The 18,577-nt window shown below is 45.2% G+C and overlaps 1 protein-coding gene across 7 annotated transcripts in view; it reads left to right on the top strand.

Moving 5' to 3' along the window:
• The window catches only part of LOC124001345 (type II inositol 3,4-bisphosphate 4-phosphatase-like), a 282,847-nt gene that overhangs the window by 79,186 nt on the left and 185,084 nt on the right, over window positions 1–18,577 (top strand). The window contains exon 1 of one of the 7 annotated variants that reach the window (XM_046308072.1): window positions 9,733–9,888. The exons of the other annotated variants lie outside the window; for them this stretch is intronic. The gene's annotated coding sequence lies outside the window, so the exon portion shown is untranslated. Of the gene's footprint in view, window positions 1–9,732; window positions 9,889–18,577 lie in introns of those variants that run through there. 7 annotated transcript variants of the gene reach the window in all.

Raw genomic sequence — 18,577 nt, forward strand, 5'->3', positions numbered from 1 at the left:
AAACATGTTTTATATTAAACTGAACATGTGCTCTTCATGACAGAATGTTTAAATTAGGTGAAATAACAAATTCCATTTCGTGGGATGATCCAGCTAAGTTCAACTACAATCGAATGGAGGGTTTAATAGCGGAATAACTTAGATATTTTCCATCCCATTCTCTCATTTATTGCTTGCCTTTTCTTCCTTTCTTTTAAAGAGGGATTTGAGAACGATAGCGTAGGGGACTGGAGTCCGTGTAGCTTTGTTTGCCGGTTGATATTTGAGCATATTGAATTATGTGTTAATCAGAAGTCTGCTGACATCATTTCCTCCTGACGGGGTCTCTGGGGGATGGGAGGCCATTAAACATCTCAAAGCGTCATTTTCCCCTCAGGAAGTACAAGTGTATTTGTTTTGATCTTATCTTTGCATTTCTGAAGAGCTCTCTACTAATGCACTATTCATGAGACGACGACAACAACAACAAACAGGTTCCATTTTCTGGAAATGTATTCATGTTTTATCTCCTTACCCACCAAGGACGAATTCTACTTCCACATAAGTAGCATATTTAGTTCAAAAGAGCCTCTTGTTGGCGTTGTTAACATTGACTGGCAAATACGCCGTTTAGGCAACCGATCCGAGACAACAGAGCTAACAACAATAGCTAGCGGCTATGCGTCCTACCCCCTCTCCTCTGTATTCTCCTGTTTGCAAAGTCAAGGTAGAGCGCGATGTCTCCATTTGCCATGCTGCACAGAGTACCATTACAATACCTCATGGGAACATAACAGAATGGATGTGTTAGGAAGTCAAAATCCCACACAATGAGAGTGTGTTGCTGGAGATATTTCGCCTCGTTACTGTGTGCCTACAGCCTAGCTGGGTGAACACACGCAGGCACACCGATACAGAGGCTGCAATTAGACAGGCAGGCCAATTCTGTTTCATTTTCACTGATTTTCTCTTTTGACCAATCGGATCAGCTCTTTAAAAGATCTGATTTGAAGTAGATCTGATGTGATTGCTCAAAAGACCAATTAGTGGAGAAAAAAATATCAGAATTGGACTGCCTATGTAAATGCAGCTACACACACACACACACACACACACACACACACACACACACACACACACACACACACACACACACACACACACACACACACACACACGTGTTAAACCCCTAGAGAACAGCTGTGTGTTCTGATGTGATGGCCTGCAGTCTGATGTACTAAACTTAGTGACCACAGTAATGATGCTATTAACACACACACACACACACACACACACACACACACACACACACACACACACACACACACACACACACACGTGTAACACACACACACAAACCCCTCCATGTAACACACACACACACACACACAGTTAAAATCCATGTAACACACACACAGCTGTAACACACACACAGTGTAAAATCTAACACACACACAGATGTAACACACACACACACAGATGTAACACACACACACACAGCCTGCAGTCTGATGTACACACACACAACAGGTAACACACACACACCCAGTTTATGTGACCACAGTTAAAATGATGTAACACACACACACACAGTTAAAATTGTAACACACACACACACAGTTAAAATCCATGTAACACACACACACACAGTTAATCCATGTAACACACACACACACACACACACACACACACGCCGCTCTCAAGGCCAATCCGCTGTTACTGGTATGAGTGTTAATCAGAAGCGCTGTGGGTATCCCCACTAACACACACACACACACACACACACACACACACACACACACACACACACACACACACACACACACACACACACACACACACACACACACACACACAGTTAAAATCCATGTAACACACACACACACACACACAGTTAAAATCCATGTAACACACACACACACACACACACACACAGTTAAAATCCATGTAACACACACACACACACACACACACACACACAGTTAAAATCCATGTAACACAACACACACAGTTAAAACATGTAACACACACACACACAGTTAAAATCCATGTAACACACACACACACACACACACACACACAGTTAAAATCCATGTAACACACACACACACAGTTAAAATCCATGTAACACACACAGTTAAAATCCATGTAACACACACACACACAGTTAAAATCCATGTAACACACACACACACAGTTAAAATCCATGTAACACACACACACACACACACACACAGTTAAAATCCATGTAACACACACACACACACACACACAGTTAAAATCCATGTAACACACACACACACACACACACAGTTAAAATCCATGTAACACACACACACACAGTTAAAATCCATGTAACACACACACACACAGTTAAAATCCATGTAACACACACACACACAGTTAAAATCCATGTAATGTAACACACACACACACAGTTAAAATCCATGTAACACACACACACACACAGTTAAAATCCATGTAACACACACACACACACAGTTAATCCATGTAACACACACACACACACACACACACACACACAGTTAAAATCCATGTAACAACACACACTCAGTCAGATCACAGGCACACAGTTAAAATCAAGCACACATCAACACACACAGTTAAAATCCCTGGGCCCCACCTGTACACACCCACACATACTGCCCCTAACGTCCCAAATCACACACCCACACATACTGCCCCTAATGTCCCAAATCACACACATACTGTCACAGTTAAAACGTAACCCAAATCACACACATACAGTTAAAATCCATGTAACACACCACAGTTAAAATCACACACATACACACAGTTAAAACGTAACACCCAAATCACACACAGTTAAAACATGTAACACCCCTAACAGTCCATGTAAACACACACACATAAAACTGTAACACCCTAACAGTCCCAAATCACACACAGTTAAAATCCATGTAACACACACCCAGTTAAAACATGTAACACACACCACAGTTAAAATCATGTAACACACATACACACACCCAGTTAAAACGTAACCCAAACACACACAGTTAAAACTGTAACACACACACACCCAGTTAAAACGTAACACCCAGTTAAAATCCATAACACACACACACACAGTTAAAATACATGTAACACACACCCACAGTTAAAACGTAACCCAAATCACACACAGTTAAAACTGTAACACCCCTAAAACGTCCCAAATCACACACATACACACACCCTAACACACCCAAACCACACACATACTGCCCCTAACGTCCCAAATCGCACACCAGTCAGACACATACTGCACACACCCCTGGGCCCCACCTGTACACACCCACACATACTGCCCCTAACGTCCCAAATCACACACCCACACATACTGCCCCTAATGTCCCAAATCACACACATACTGCCCCTAACGTCCCAAATCACACACATACTGCCCCTAACGTCCCAAATCACACACATACTGCCCCTAACGTCCCAAATCACACACATACTGCCCCTAACGTCCCAAATCACACACATACTGCCCCTAACGTCCCAAATCACACACATACTGCCCCTAACGTCCCAAATCACACACATACTGCCCCTAACGTCCCAAATCACACACATACTGCCCCTAACGTCCCAAATCACACACATACTGCCCCTAACGTCCCAAACCACACACATACTGCCCCTAACGTCCCAAATCGCACACCCACACATACTGCCCCTAACGTCCCAAATCGCACACCCACACATACTGCCCCTAATGTCCCAAATCACACACATACTGCCCCTAACGTCCCAAATCACACACATACTGCCCCTAACGTCCCAAATCACACACATACTGCCCCTAACGTCCCAAATCACACACATACTGCCCCTAACGTCCCAAATCACACACATACTGCCCCTAACGTTCCAAATCACACACCCACACATACTGCCCATAACGTCCCAAATCACACACATACTGCCCCTAACATCCCAAATCACACACCCAGAGTTAGCAACAGAGTTAAACCATTGGTTGTCCTATAACTAGGTACAGTCATAGGTCAATCAATGTTCCTGCTACTTCCGGCGCCGACAGAGATGGCCGCCTCGCATCGCGTTCTTAGGAAACTATGCAGTATTTTGTTTTTTTACATGTTATTTCTTACATTGGTACCCCAGATAATCTTAGGTTTCATTACATATAGTCGGGAAGAACTACTGAACATAACAGCAACGTCAACTCACCATCAGTACGACCAGGAATATGACTTTCCCGAAGCGGATCCTGTGTTCTGCCTTCCACCCAGGACAACGGAATAGATCCCAGCCTGCGACCCAAAACAATGACGTCGTAAAAGAGGCAAACGAAGCGATCTTCTGGTCAGGCTCCGGAGACGGGCACATTATGCACCACTCCCTAGCATTCTTCTCGCCAATGTCCAGTCTCTTGACAACAAGGATGAGGAAATCCGAGCAAGGGTAGCATTCCAGAGTGACATCGGAGACTGTAACATTCTTTACTTCATGGAAACATGGCTCACTCGAGAGACTGTAAAGGAATCGGCGCAGCCAGCTGGTTTCTCCACGCATCGCGCCGACAGAAACAAACATCTTTCTGGTAAGAAGAGGGGCGGGGGCGTATGCCTTATGATTAACGAGACGTGGTGTGATAACAACATACAGGAACTCAAGTCCTTCTGTTCACCTGACTTAGAATTCCTCACAATCAAATGTCGACCGCATTATCTACCAAGGGAATTCTCTTCGATTATAATCACAGCCGTATATATTCCCCCCCAAGCAGACACATCGATGGCCCTGAACAAACTTTATTTGACTCTTTGCAAACTGGAAACCACATCCTGAGGCTGCATTCATTGTTGCTGGGGATTTTAACAAGGCTAATCTGAAAACAAGAATCCCTAAATTGTATCAGCATATCGACTGCGCAACCAGGGCTGGTAAAACCTTGGTTCATTGCTATTCTAACAAGGCCCTCCCCCGTCCTCCTTTCGGAAAAGCTGACCACGACTCCACCACAGCTCCCTGTCTACAGACAGAAACTAAAACAAGAAGCTCCCGCACTCAGGTCTGTTCAACGCTGGTCCGACCAATCTGATTCCACGCTTCAAGACTGCTTCGGTCACGTGGACTGGGACATGTTCCGCATGGCTTCAAACAACAACATTGACAAATACGCTGATTAGGTGAGCGAGTTCATTAGAAAGTGCATTGACGATGTTGTTCCCATAGCAATGATTAAAACATTCCCAAACGAGAAACCGAGGATTGATGGCAGCATTTGCGTGAAACTGAAGGCGCGAACCATTGCTTTTAACCAGGGAAAGGTGACTGGAAACATGATGGAATACAAACAGTGTAGCTATTCCTTCCGCAAGGCAATTAAACAAGCTAAGCGTCAGTATAGTCACAATTCAACGGCTCAGACACGAGGTATGTGGCAGGGTCTACAGTCAATTACGGATTACAAAAAGAAAACCAGCCCCGTCACGGACCAGGATGTCTTGCTCCCAGGCAGACTAAATAACTTTTTGGCCCACTTTGAGGACAATACAGTGCTACTGACACGGCCCGCAACCAAAACATGTGGACTCTCCTTCACTGCAGCCGATGTAAAACATTTAAATGTGTTAACCCTCGCAAGTCTGCAGGCCCAGATGGCATCCCCAGCCACGTTCTCAGAGCATGCGCATACCAGCTGGCTGGTGTGTTTACGGACATATTCAATCAATCCTTATCCCAGTCTGCTGTTCCCACATGTTTCAAGAGGGCCACCATTGTCCCTGTTCCCAAGAAAGCTACCATTGTCCCTGTTCCCAAGAAAGCTAAGGTAATTGAGCTAAACGACTACCGCCCTATAGCACTCACTTCCGTCATCATGAAGTGCTTCGAGAGACTAGTCAAGGACCATATCACCTCCACCCTACCTGACACCCTAGACCCCCTCCAATTTGCTTACCGCCCAAATAGGTCCACAGACGATGCAATCTCAACCACACTGCACACTGCCCTAACCCATCTGGACAAGAGGAATACTTATGTGAAATGCTGTTCATCGACTACAGCTCAGCATTTAACACCATAGTACCCTCCAAACTCGTCATCAAGCTCGAGACCCTGGGTCTCGACCCCGCCCTGTGCAACTGGGTACTGGACTTCCTGACGGGCCGCCCCCAGGTGGTGAGGGTAGGCAACAACATCTCCACCCCGCTGATCCTCAACACTGGGGCCCCACAAGGGTGCGTTCTGAGCCCCCTCCTGTACTCCCTGTTCACCCACGACTGCGTGGCCATGCACGCCTCCAACTCAATCATCAAGTTTGCGGATGACACTACAGTAGTAGGCTTGATTACCAACAACGACCAGACGGCCTACAGGGAGGAGGTGAGGGCCCTTGGAGTGTGGTGTCAGGAAAATAACCTCATACTCAACGTCACCAAAACAAAGGAGATGATTGTGGACTTCAGGAAACAGCAGAGAGAGCACCCCCCTATCCACATCGATGGGACAGTAGTAGAGAGGGTAGTAAGTTTTAAGTTCCTCGGCGTACACATCACGGACAAACTGAATTGGTCCACCCACACAGACAGTGTCGTGAAGAAGGTGCAGCAGCGCCTCTTCAACCTCAGGAGGCTGAAGAAATTCAGCTTGTCACCAAAAGCACTCACAAACTACAGATGCACAATCGAGAGCATCCTGTCGTGCTGTATCACCACCTGGTACGGCAACTGCTCCGCCCACAACCATAAGGCTCTCCAAAGGGTAGTGAGGTCTGCACACCAATCACCGGGGGCAAACTACCTGCCCTCCGGAACACCTACACCTCCCGATGTCACAGGAAGGCTATAAAGATCATCAAGGACAACAACCACCCGAGCCACTGCCTGTTCACCCCACTATCATCCAGAAGGCGAGGTCAGTACAGGTGCATCAAAGCACGGACCGAGAGACTGAAAAACAGCTTCTATCTCAAGGCCACTAACATTGAGTGGCTGCTGCCAACATACTGACCCAACTCCAGCCACTTTAATAATGGGAATTGATGGAAATTGATGTAAAATATATCACTAGCTACTTAACCAATGCTACTTAATATAATGTTTACATACCCTACATTACTCATCTCATATGTATATGTATATACTGTACTCTATCATCTACTGCATCTTTATGTAATACATGTATCACTAGCCACTTTAAACTATGCCACTTTGTTTACATACCCTACATTACTCATCTCATATGTATATACTGTACTCGATACCATCTACTGTATCTTGCCTATGCCGTTCTGTACCATCACTCATTCATATATGTTTATGTACATATTCTTTATCCCTTTACACTTGTGTGTATAAGGTAGTAGTTTTGGAATTGTTAGGTTAGATTACTCGTTGGTTATTACTGCATTGTCAGAACTAGAAGCACAAGCATTTCGCTACACTCGCATTAACATCTGCTAAGCATGTGTATGTGACAAATATATTTGATTTGCTACAGCAGCAAAATAATCCTGCAGCAACAGGAAATGTGAATTATTATGTGGATTATAATGAATGATTATAATTATAATTAAGATTTTTGGAAGGGGTTGATCGATGTTTTGTTCTGGAAAATACTCACGTCTGAAGCCTTTTTTTAAAACCTCAAATACACTACAGGTTCTCCTGTGACAGGGTGATCAAATACACTACAGGTTCTCCTGAGACAGGGTGATCAAATACATTACAGGTTCTCCTGCGACAGGGTGATCAAATACACTACAGGTTCTCCTGCGACAAGGTCAAACACACTACAGGTTCTCCTGTGACAGGGTGATCAAACACACTACAGGTTCTCCTGTGACAGGGTGATCAAATACATTACAGGTTCTCCTGTGACAGGGTGATCAAATACATTACAGGTTCTCCTGCGACAGGGTGATCAAATACACTACAGGTTCTCCTGCGACAAGGTGGTCAAACACACTACAGGTTCTCCTGCGACAGGGTGATCAAATACACTACAGGTTCTCCTGCGACAGGGTGATCAAATACACTACAGGTTCTCCTGCGACAGGGTGATCAAATACACTACAGGTTCTCCTGCGACAGGGTGATCAAATACACTACAGGTTCTCCTGCGACAAGGTGGTCAAACACACTACAGGTTCTCCTGCTACAGGGTGATCAAATACACTACAAGTTCTCCTGTGACAGGGTGATCAAATACACTACAAGTTCTCCTGCGACAGGGTGATCAAATACACTACAAGTTCTCCTGCGACAGGGTGATCAAATTCAGATCCATCTGTAGGTTCTCTTCAACATCGTATAGTGCTTCAACATGTTGTGTGCAGGTTTGTGTTCATCACTCGAGGCCTATGTTTTGAGTTGATCCGATCATTTCAGACTGCGGTGAATCAGGCTATGGTTTCAGTTTTGTGAAAGACCATTCTGCACCGTCACTCATCTAGACACGGGTTTCCACTTCAGCGACTGTGGTGATAAAGCTTTCCAGAATAGAGCTTCTGCATCAGTTTAAACTATATTTGACTGGCCAGTTTAGCCGTGTGAGAGGAATGCTTCTCTGTGAGAGGAAGATGTCTACACAATGTGCTCAAACTGATAATGAAATGGAGAGTATCACTTCTCATGACGTCTCCTCTCGATAGAACACACACACACACACACAGTACTAGAGAAAAGGGAAGTTGTGTAACCGCTGAGAAGGCTGGAGACGTGATAACAGTCTGATAAGGGCTCTTCTCACTTTCTCTCACCATTAACGTCTGGGGCTGTGTACTGTAACACTTGTGAAACTAAAGTGTTCCATCCGCCGATAGTGACAGAGAAGACGGTGTTCAGCCGCACCTGTTTCAGTACTGGTGAAGTGTACAGTAGAATAGAGGATTTAGTATGGGAGTCCAAGTATGGGAGTTAGTGCTTTGGAATTGAATGGGGGAGTCAATGCATTGGAATTGATTGGGGGAGTCAATGCATTGGAATTGAATGGGGGAGTCAATGCATTGGAATTGATTGGGGGAGTCAATGCATTGGAATTGAATGAAGGTCTGTGTAGTGAAGACTACGGACCTGTGTTAGCTGGGAGGCTTTACTGTGAGGGGGAAAAAAGGCCTTTGCTTTTATCACCTCCTCTACAATGGGATTAGCCATTAAACTTTATGGACTAGACCGGCCAGAGGGGGACGTCTAGAGGTGCTTTCTCCCCCGCACAGAGCACCTAAGGCGGGCTGCGGTTACCAAGAGCTCAGCCTGTTTCTCACGTTTCAACCCCCTGGAGCTCTACTAGTAAGACAGGAATTGATTTGGACTGAAGTACGATCTACTGGCAACTCTACTGTGCTTCCAGCTCACCTGAAAGGTGTAAGGGAATCTGGGGTACGCACAATCTGCTTGGTGTGACTCTGTAAGTTGCACAAGTTAGCCTGCGACCCTACATGTTTGTCTGAGTGGTCAGGACAGGAGCCACATGAACATGGCCCGTGCTTACTGCCCTTGTTTCCATGGTAGAAGAAGGACTGAGGTAAGAGAAGGTTGGAGGGAGGGAGGGATGGGTGACAGCATGGGAGGATAGGTGTCTTGGTTCAGGGCATGTGTGGACAGGCTGTGGAATGTGTGTGTGTCTATTGCTGTGTGTGTACTGTACATGCACGAGCACAGTTGTAATCTGTCTGGACAGATCCCTTCCGTTCCTACAGCTCCCCTGACTTATTGTGAAAATGTAGCCTGTAGCTCAGTTTCACTTGCTACAACAGTCCTCCACAGAGAAGAATCATTCTGTATTATTGACCTCGGTGTGCTTCAGCAGCTAGCCTCTCTTTCTCCTATACCTCCAGCACTATGGATCTACTCCCTAACTGCCACTGAAGGGATCCTAAAAAAGGAGCGTCATTAATCACCATATACGCCGGTTGGTTATTTATTTTCTGCAGTGTTCCTAGACGTAACTTTAGAGGTAACTTTCTTTCTGTCTCTCTTTCTGTCTGTCTGTCTGTCTGTCTGTCTGTCTGTCTGTCTGTCTGTCTGTGTCTGTCTGTCTGTCTGTCTGTCTGTCTGTCTGTCTGTCTGTCTGTCTGTCTGTCTGTCTGTCTGTTAGACCTCTGTCTGTCTGTCTGTCTGTCAGACCTCTGGTTGTCTGTCTGTCTGTTAGACCTCTGGTTGTCTGTCTGTCTGTTAGACCTCTGGTTGTCTGTCTGTCTGTTAGACCTCTGGTTGTCTGTCTGTCTGTCTGTCTGTCTGTCTGTCTGTCTGTCTGTCTGTCTGTCTGTTGTCTGTCTGTCTGTCTGTCTGTCTGTCTGTCTGTCTGTCTGTCTGTCTGTCTGTCTGTGTCGTCTGTCTGTCTGCTTCATCCGTCTGTCTGTCTGTCTGTCTGTCTGTCTGTCTGTCTGTCTGTCTGTCTGTCTGTCTGTCTGTCTGTCTGTCTGTCTGTCTGTCTGTCTGTCTGTCTGTCTGTCTGTCTGTCTGTCTGTCTGTCTGTCTGTCTGTCTGTCTGTCTGTCTGTCTGTCTGTCTGGTCTGTCTGTCTGTCTGTCTGTTGTCTGTTGTCTGTCTGTCTGTCTGTCTGTCTGTCTGTCTGTCTGTTGTCTGTCTGTCTGTCTGTCTGTCTGTCTGTCTGTCTGTCTGTCTGTCTGTCTGTCTGTCTGTCTGTCTGTCTGTCTGTCTGTCTGTCTGTCTGTCTGTCTGTCTGTCTGCTTCTGTCTGTCTGTCTGTCTGTCTGTCTGTCTGTCTGTCTGTCTGTCTGTCTGTCTGTCTGTCTGTCTGTCTGTCTGTCTGTCTGTCTGTCTGTCTGTCTGTCTGTCTGTCTGTCTGTCTGTCTGTCTGTCTGTCTGTCTGTCTGTCTGTCTGTCTGTCTGTCTGTCTGTCTGTCTGTCTGTCTGTCTGTCTGTCTGTCTGTCTGTCTGTCTGTCTGTCTGTCTGTCTGTCTGTCTGTCTGTCTGTCTGTCTGTCTGTCTGTCTGTCTGTCTGTCTGTCTGTCTGTCTGTCTGTCTGTCTGTCTGTCTGTCTGTCTGTCTGTCTGCTTCATCCGTCCATCAGTCTGTCTGTCTGGTTTACATTGTCCCTGTTCCTGGCATACTGTAGACTGGTGTCCTTTTCTAACTCCTTCAGGAACTGGAGCTTCGGAGCAAAAGCATATTCCACCTGGTGCCAAGATGCTCCATTGTGTTGTGTTTGGTTACGGCAGATGATATGAGTCTCTTGTGCATTGAGGAGAGTGATGGACCCATAGAAAATCATAGGCTATCTGCTTCTCTCTGTCGTTGATGGTTAGTTAGTTAAACATGATGCTTTTTCCTTTTTAGATGTTTTTCTGTACACTCGGCTCCTAAACACAAGCTGTCAGGTAATCAACACCCAGAATGCATTGGTAATAACACAACATCATGACATTTGGCTGTGGTCTTAGCATGGGCTTAAAGATGTGTTTCTGGAGATGGCTGTGGTCTTAGCAATGGGCTTCAAAGATATGTTTCTGAAGATGGCTGTGGTCTAAGCATGGACAATTTCCCCACAAACATGCATTTAATTCTGACAAACATACCATTTGAAGCTTTTAGCTCAATCACCCGAGTGTTAGTTGATGGGATACAGTTGAAGTCAGAAGTTTACATACATCTTAGCCAAATACATTTAAACTCCGTTTTTCACAATTCCTGACATATAATCCTACTAAACATTCCCTGTCTTAGGTCAGTTAGGATCACCACTTTATTTTAAGAATGTTAAATGTCAGAATAATAGTAGAGAGTGATTTATTTCAGCTTTTATTTTTTAATCACATTCCCAGTGGGTCAGAAGTTTACATACACTCAATTGGTGTTTGGTAGCATTGCCTTTAAATTGTTTAACTTCGGTCAAACTTTAGTCAAAGCCTTCCACAAGCTTCCCACAATAAGTTGGGTGAATTTTGGCCCATTCCTCCTGACAGAGCTGGTGTAACTGAGTCAGGTTTGTAAGTCCTCCTTGCTTGCACACTCTTTTTCTGTTCTGCCCACAAATTGTCTATAGTGTTGAGGTAAGGGCTTTGTGATGGCCACTCCAATACCTTGACTTTGTTGTCCTTAAGCCATTTTGCAACAACTTTGGAAGTATGCTTGGGGTCATTGTCCATTTGGAACCAAGCTTTAACTTTATGACTGATGTCTTGAGATGTTGCTTCAATATATCCACATAATTTTCCTGACTCATGATGCCATCTATTTTGTGAAGCGCCCCAGTCCCTCCTACAGCAAAGCACCCCCACAACATGATGCTGCCACCCCCGTGCTTCACGGTTGGGATGGTGTTCTTCGGCTTCCCCCTTTTCCCTCCAAACATAACAATGGTCATTATGGCCAAACAGTTCTATTTTTGTTTCATCAGACCAGAGGACATTTCTCCAAAAAGTACGATCTTTGTCCCCATGTGCAGTTGCAAACCGCAGTCTGGCTTTTTTATGGCGGTTTTGGAGCAGTGGCTTCTTCCTTGCTGAGCGTCAATATAGGACTTGTTTTACTGTGAATATAGATACTTTTGTACCTGTTTCCTCCAGTACGCTCATCTCTAGGAGACAGAATGCGTCTCCTTCCTGAGCGGTTTGACAGCTGCGTGGTCCCATGGTGTTTATACTTGCATACTTTTTTTGTACAGATGAACGTGGTACCTTCAGGCTCTTGGAAATTACTCCCAAGGATGAGCCAGACTTGTAGAGATTACACATTTTTTTCTGAGGTCTTGGCTGATTTCTTTTGATTTTCCCATGATGTCAAGCAAAGAGGCACTGAGTTTGAAGGTAGGCCTTGAAATTCATCCGCAGGTACACCTCCAATTGATTCAAATGATTACATTTTCTGGAATTTTCCAAGCTGTTTAAAGGCAAAGTCAACTTAGTGGATGTAAACGTTTGACCCACTGGAATTTTCATACAGTGAATTATAAGTGAAATAATCCGTCTATAAACAACTGTTGTAAAAATGACTTGTGTCATGCACAAAGTAGATGTCCTAACCGACTTGCCAAAACTATAGTTGGTTAACAAGACATTTTTGGAGTGGTTGAAAAACGAGTTTTAATGACTCCAACCTAAATGTATGTCAACCTCCGACTTCAACTGCATATGCATATCTCTCTCAGTGATTGTTGTCTTTCATGGTTGCTGTCACTGACACAGTAACTCATGTCTCCAGTTACTTAGTGATTGGCAGAGTTTTGATTAGCAGTTTGAAACAAGACATGTCTCCAGTTACTCAGTGATTGTTTTTCATTTTGAAGGATTGGCAGAGTTTTGATTAGCAGTTTGAAACAAGACCGTTTCTTTTTCATTTTGAAGGAATTCTTATGGTTTGAAGGCAGACTGCTCAGTGGGAGTCTGGGAGTAAAGATAGTCTACACTATTATTAGCAGCCTGTTTATCCCATGGAACGGCCAATAACTCATATTAAATATGAAAGGCTTCATTCTTTTTCTAAATCGGACACAATGTGAATTCATAGATCAATTGTATTTGTACGTGATGGCAGACTCAATGGAATTATTATAAATTGTATTCCATGTTGTAGCTGCGGCCCTTGATAGGCTTCAGAATTGGGTTTTCATAACCGATACAGATATGAATAAAAAAATGGATAGGTAAGTAAGTGGTAAAATGATACCTGATCGTGTGGTCAGAACTCCTGGTCAGTAAACAGCCCGACACTGCAGAAACCGACACCGTACGCTACTGAGATCGAAGACTGTTGATGCTGTGATGTCATTCACGCTCCGCTGTAGCACTGTAACTGTGGCGATGGGGACGGTAGAGGGGCTGGGAAGGGGGAGCTTAGTCTGATGGCTGACCTGTTATTTGGGATTAAAGGGGAAGGGAGGACAAGCCATGCTAAGAGGAAACGATGGGCTCGCTCAAGCACGACACCCCTCGTGTGTGTGTGTGTGTGTGTGTGTGTGTGTGTGTGTGTGTGTGTGTGTGTGTGTGTGTGTGTGTGTGTGTGTGTGTGTGTGTGTGTGTGTGTGTGTGTGTGTGTGTGTGTGTGTGTACAGGAGAAAAAAAATATTGTGCGAACAGTACCAGTTTATGTACAGTATGAAGGTGTTTAGGTGTGAGCAAGTGTGTGTATGTTTTTTCAGCTGATATTCAACAGTCCATTGAGTTAAAGGCTCTATAAAACCAGCGAGATCAGTATACAGTTGATGGTAGTGGAAAAGTTTCCCTCTGTGCTTTCAGGGTGACCTTTCTATGACCCAGTATTGGAGCAGTCTATTTTAAAAGCTGCTCTAGTTGACTCATTTGGCCAGCATAGGGGTGTGTTTGTGTGTGTTGTCTGTCTATGATATGTGTACCTGTGAGTGTTGATACGCTGTGCGTGTGTGTGGTTTTCTTTCTGTTGGTATTATTGTCTCCCATGGTAACATGGCACTTTACACCCGTTTAATCCACACCAGGCCTGAGCTCAGATCAGTCAACAGACTCAAGCCCGCTGTCCTTGAGCTCAGTGTGGATGTTGTTGCCAAACGTGTGTGTTGGGATGTTTGTGAGTCTCTCTCTAGGTTTCTGTGTGTGCTCTGTCTGCCTGTGATGTTGGGTGTGTCTGTGCAGCTCTGTCTGCCTGTGATGATGGGTGTGTCTGTGCAGCTCTGTCTGCCTGTGATGATGGGTGTGTCTGTGCAGCTCTGTCTGCCTGTGATGTTGGGTGTGTCTGTGCAGCTCTGTCTGCCTGTGATGTTGGGTGTGTCTGTGCAGCTCTGTCTGCCTGTGATGTTGGGTGTGTCTGTGCAGCTCTGTCTGCCTGTGATGTTGGGTGTGTCTGTGCAGCTCTGTCTGCCTGTGATGTTGGGTGTGTCTGTGCAGCTCTGTCTGCCTGTGATGTTGGGTGTGTCTGTGCAGCTCTGTCTGCCTGTGATGTTGGGTGTGTCTGTGCAGCTCTGTCTGCCTGTGATGTTGGGTGTGTCTGTGCAGCTCCTGTCTGCCTGTGATGTTGGGTGTGTCTGTGCAGCTCTGTCTGCCTGTGATGTTGGGTGTGTCTGTGCAGCTCTGTCTGCCTGTGATGTTGTCTGTGCAGCTCTGTCTGTGTGTCTGTGCAGCTCTGTCTGCCTGTGATGTTGGGTGTGTCTGTGCAGCTCTGTCTGCCTGTGATGTTGGGTGTGGCTGTGCAGCTCTGTCTGCCTGTGATGTTGGGTGTGTCTGTGCAGCTCTGTCTGCCTGTGATGTTGGGTGTGTCTGTGCAGCTCTGTCTGCCTGTGATGTTGGGTGTGTCTGTGCAGCTCTGTCTGCCTGTGATGTTGGGTGTGTCTGTGCAGCTCTGTCTGCCTGTGATGTTGGGTGTGTCTGTGAAAGTGTTTTTTTTTGTATTTCTGGGTGAGTGTTGCATTAGTCATAAGTGATGTCAACAGAAGCTTTGTGTCATTCTTATGGATGTTTCAGAACGTGAATGTGAGAGCTTGTGCCTATGCACCACTCTTGGCTATACCCCTTGCCGTGTTAACAGGGTCTCATGTTAATTCCATCAGCCACAATACATGATTTCCCCTTCACCTCTCTGAGTCATGAGCTGTCAATGAGAGGTGTGACTTGAGTCTCTCTCTCTCTCTCTCTCTCTCTCTCTCTCTCTCTCTCTCTCGACGTCCAGGGAACAGTGGGTTAACTGCCTAGCACATGGGCAGGCGACAGATTTTTACCTTATCTAAAAAATATGTTTACATTGCCAAAGCAAGGCTATGCTCACTGAGTCTGTACATAGTCGAAGATTTGCTTCATTTTGGGTCAGTCACAGTGGTCAGGTATTCTGCCACTGTTTACTCTCTGTTTAGGGCCAAATAGCATTCTAGTTTTCTCTGTTTTTTGGTGAGTTCTTTCCAATGTGTCAAGTAATTATCTTTTTGTTTTCTTGTGATTTGGTTGGGTCTAATTGTGCTGCTGTCCTGGGACTTAGTGGGGTGTGTTTGTGTTTGTGAGCATAGCCCCAGGACAGCTTGCTTAGGGGACTCTTCTCCAGGTTCATCTCTCTGTAGGTGATGGCTTTGTTATGGAAGGTTTGGGCATTGCTTCCTTTTAGGTGGTTGTAGAATTTAACGTCTCTTTTCTGGATTTTGATAATTAGTCTGTATAGGCCTAATTCTGCTCTGCATGTATTATTTGAAATTTTTGCAGAATTCTGCATGCTGTCTCTCAATTTGGTGTTTGTCCCATTTTGTTCCTTTTGATGGCATAGAAGGCCCTTCCGTCTCCCACAAAGCTGTGAACAATCTGAAAGTTGTGGAGTTGATGTTTAGGCCGAGGAATGTATAGTTTTTTGTGTGCTCTTGTGCAAAGGTGTCTAGATGGAATTTGTATTCATTGTCCTGGGAACTGTACCTTTTTTTTGGAACACCCTTGTTTATGTCATACTGAGATTTACTGTCAGGGCCCAGGTCTGTCAGGGCCCAGGTCTGTCAGGGCCCAGGTCTGTCAGGGCCCAGGTCTGTCAGGGCCCAGGTCTGACCAGGCCCAGTCTGTCAGGGCCCAGGTCTGACCAGGCCCAGTCTGTCAGGGCCCAGGTCTGTCAGGGCCCAGGTCTGACCAAGCCCAGTCTGTCAGGGCCCAGGTCTGTCAGGGCCCAGGTCTGTCAGGGCCCAGGTCTGACCAGGCCCAGGTCTGTCAGGGCCCAGGTCTGTCAGGGCCCAGGTCTGACCAAGCCCAGTCTGTCAGGGCCCAGGTCTGTTAGGGCCCAGGTCTGTCAGGGCCCAGGTCTGTCAGGGCCCAGGTCTGACCAGGCCCAGGTCTGTCAGGGCCCAGGTCTGACCAAGCCCAGTCTGTCAGGGCCCAGGTCTGTCAGGGCCCAGGTCTGTCAGGGCCCAGGTCTGTCAGGGCCCAGGTCTGACAGAATCTGTGCAGAAGATCTAGGTACTGCTGTTGGCCCTTCTTGGTTGGGGACAGAAGCACCAGATCATCAGCAAACAGTAGACATTTGACTTCAGATTCTATTAGAATGAGGCTGGGTGCTGCAGACTGTTCTATTGCCCTCACCAATTGATATATATGTTGAAGAGGGTGGGGCTTAAGCTGCATCCCTGTCTCATCCTCTGGCCTTGTGGGAAGAAATGTGTGTTTTTTGCCAATTTTAATTGCACACTTGTTGTTTGAGTACAGGGATTTTATGTCGTATGTATTTCCTCCAACACCACTTTTCATGTATTTGTGTAGCAGACCCTCATGCCAAATTGAGTCAAAAAAAATTAAATCAACGAAGCATGAGAAGACTTTGCCTTTGTTTTGGTTTGTTTGTTTGTCAATTAGGCTGTGCAGGGTGAATACGTGGTCTGTCGTATGGTAATTTGGTAAAAAGCAAATTTGACATTTGCTCAGTACATTGTTTTCGCTAAGGAAATGTACAAGTCTGCTGTTAATGATAATGCAGAAGATTTTCCCAAGGTTACTGTTGACGCGTATCCCACGGGAGTTATTTTGTGGATTGGGTTGATCAGCCCCTGGTTCCAAATATTGGGGAAGATGCCAGAACTGAGGATGCTGTTAAAGAGTTTAAGTATAGCCAATTGGAATTTGTGGTCTGTGTGTTTGATCATTTCATTTAGGATAACATCAACACCATAGGCCTTTTTGGTTTGGAGGGTTTATATTTTGTCCTGCAGTTCATTCAATGTAATTGGAGAACCCAGTGGGTTCTGGTAGTCTTTAATAGTTGATTCTGTGATTTGTATTTGATCATGTACAGTATATGTTTTTGTTGTTTGTTCTTTGTTAAAGAGCCAAAAAGTGGTTTATCCATTTATCTCCATTTTGGATAGATAACTCTTTGTGTTGTTGTTTGTTTAGTTTAGCAATTTTCTCAGAAGTGGTTCGATTCTATGGATTCTTCAATTACATTGAGCTTATTTCTGACGAGCTGTTCCTTCTTTTTCCGTAGTGTATTTCTGTATGAGTGATTCACCATAGTGAAGTTGTAGGCTCAGTTTTTCTGGGTCTCTGTTTTTGGTTGGATAGGTTTGTGTTCTTCATTAAACCACTTGTCATTGTTCATTTTATTAGGTTGTCTGCTTGAAATTTTAGATTTCATAGGGAAGCTGAGAGGTCAAATATACTGTTTAGGTTTTCTACTATGAGGTTTACACCTTCACTATTACAGTGAAACATTTTGTCCAGGAAATTGTCAAAAGGATGGAATTTGTTTTTTGGTAGATTTCCACACTACTCTCCTTCCATCTATAGCATTGCTTAAAATTATTCAGCTCCTTTGGCTTTGATGCCTCATGATTGAGCATAGCTCTGTTCAAGTAGAGTGTGATTTTGCTGTGATCTGATAGGGGTGTCAGTGGGCTGACTGTGAATGCTCTGTTTCCCCTCTCTCTCTCTCTCTCCCCTCTCTCTCTCTTTCCCATCTCTCTCTCTTTCATATCTCTCTCTCTTTCCCCTCTCTCTCTTTCCTCTCTTTCCTCTCTCTCTTTCTCCTCTCTCTCTCTCTGTTCTCTCTCTGTTCTCTCTTTTCTCTCTATTTTTTCTCTCTCTCTCATTTTTTCTCTCTCTCTCTCTCTCTCCCCTCTCTCTTTCCCCCACCTCTCTCTCTCTCTCTTTCCCCTCTCTCTTTCCCCCACCTCTCTCTCTCTCTTTCCCCTCTCTCATTCCCCCACCTCTCT

Source organism: Oncorhynchus gorbuscha, linkage group LG17 (genome assembly GCF_021184085.1).
Source record: "Oncorhynchus gorbuscha isolate QuinsamMale2020 ecotype Even-year linkage group LG17, OgorEven_v1.0, whole genome shotgun sequence".
Lineage (NCBI taxonomy): Eukaryota > Metazoa > Chordata > Actinopteri > Salmoniformes > Salmonidae > Oncorhynchus > Oncorhynchus gorbuscha.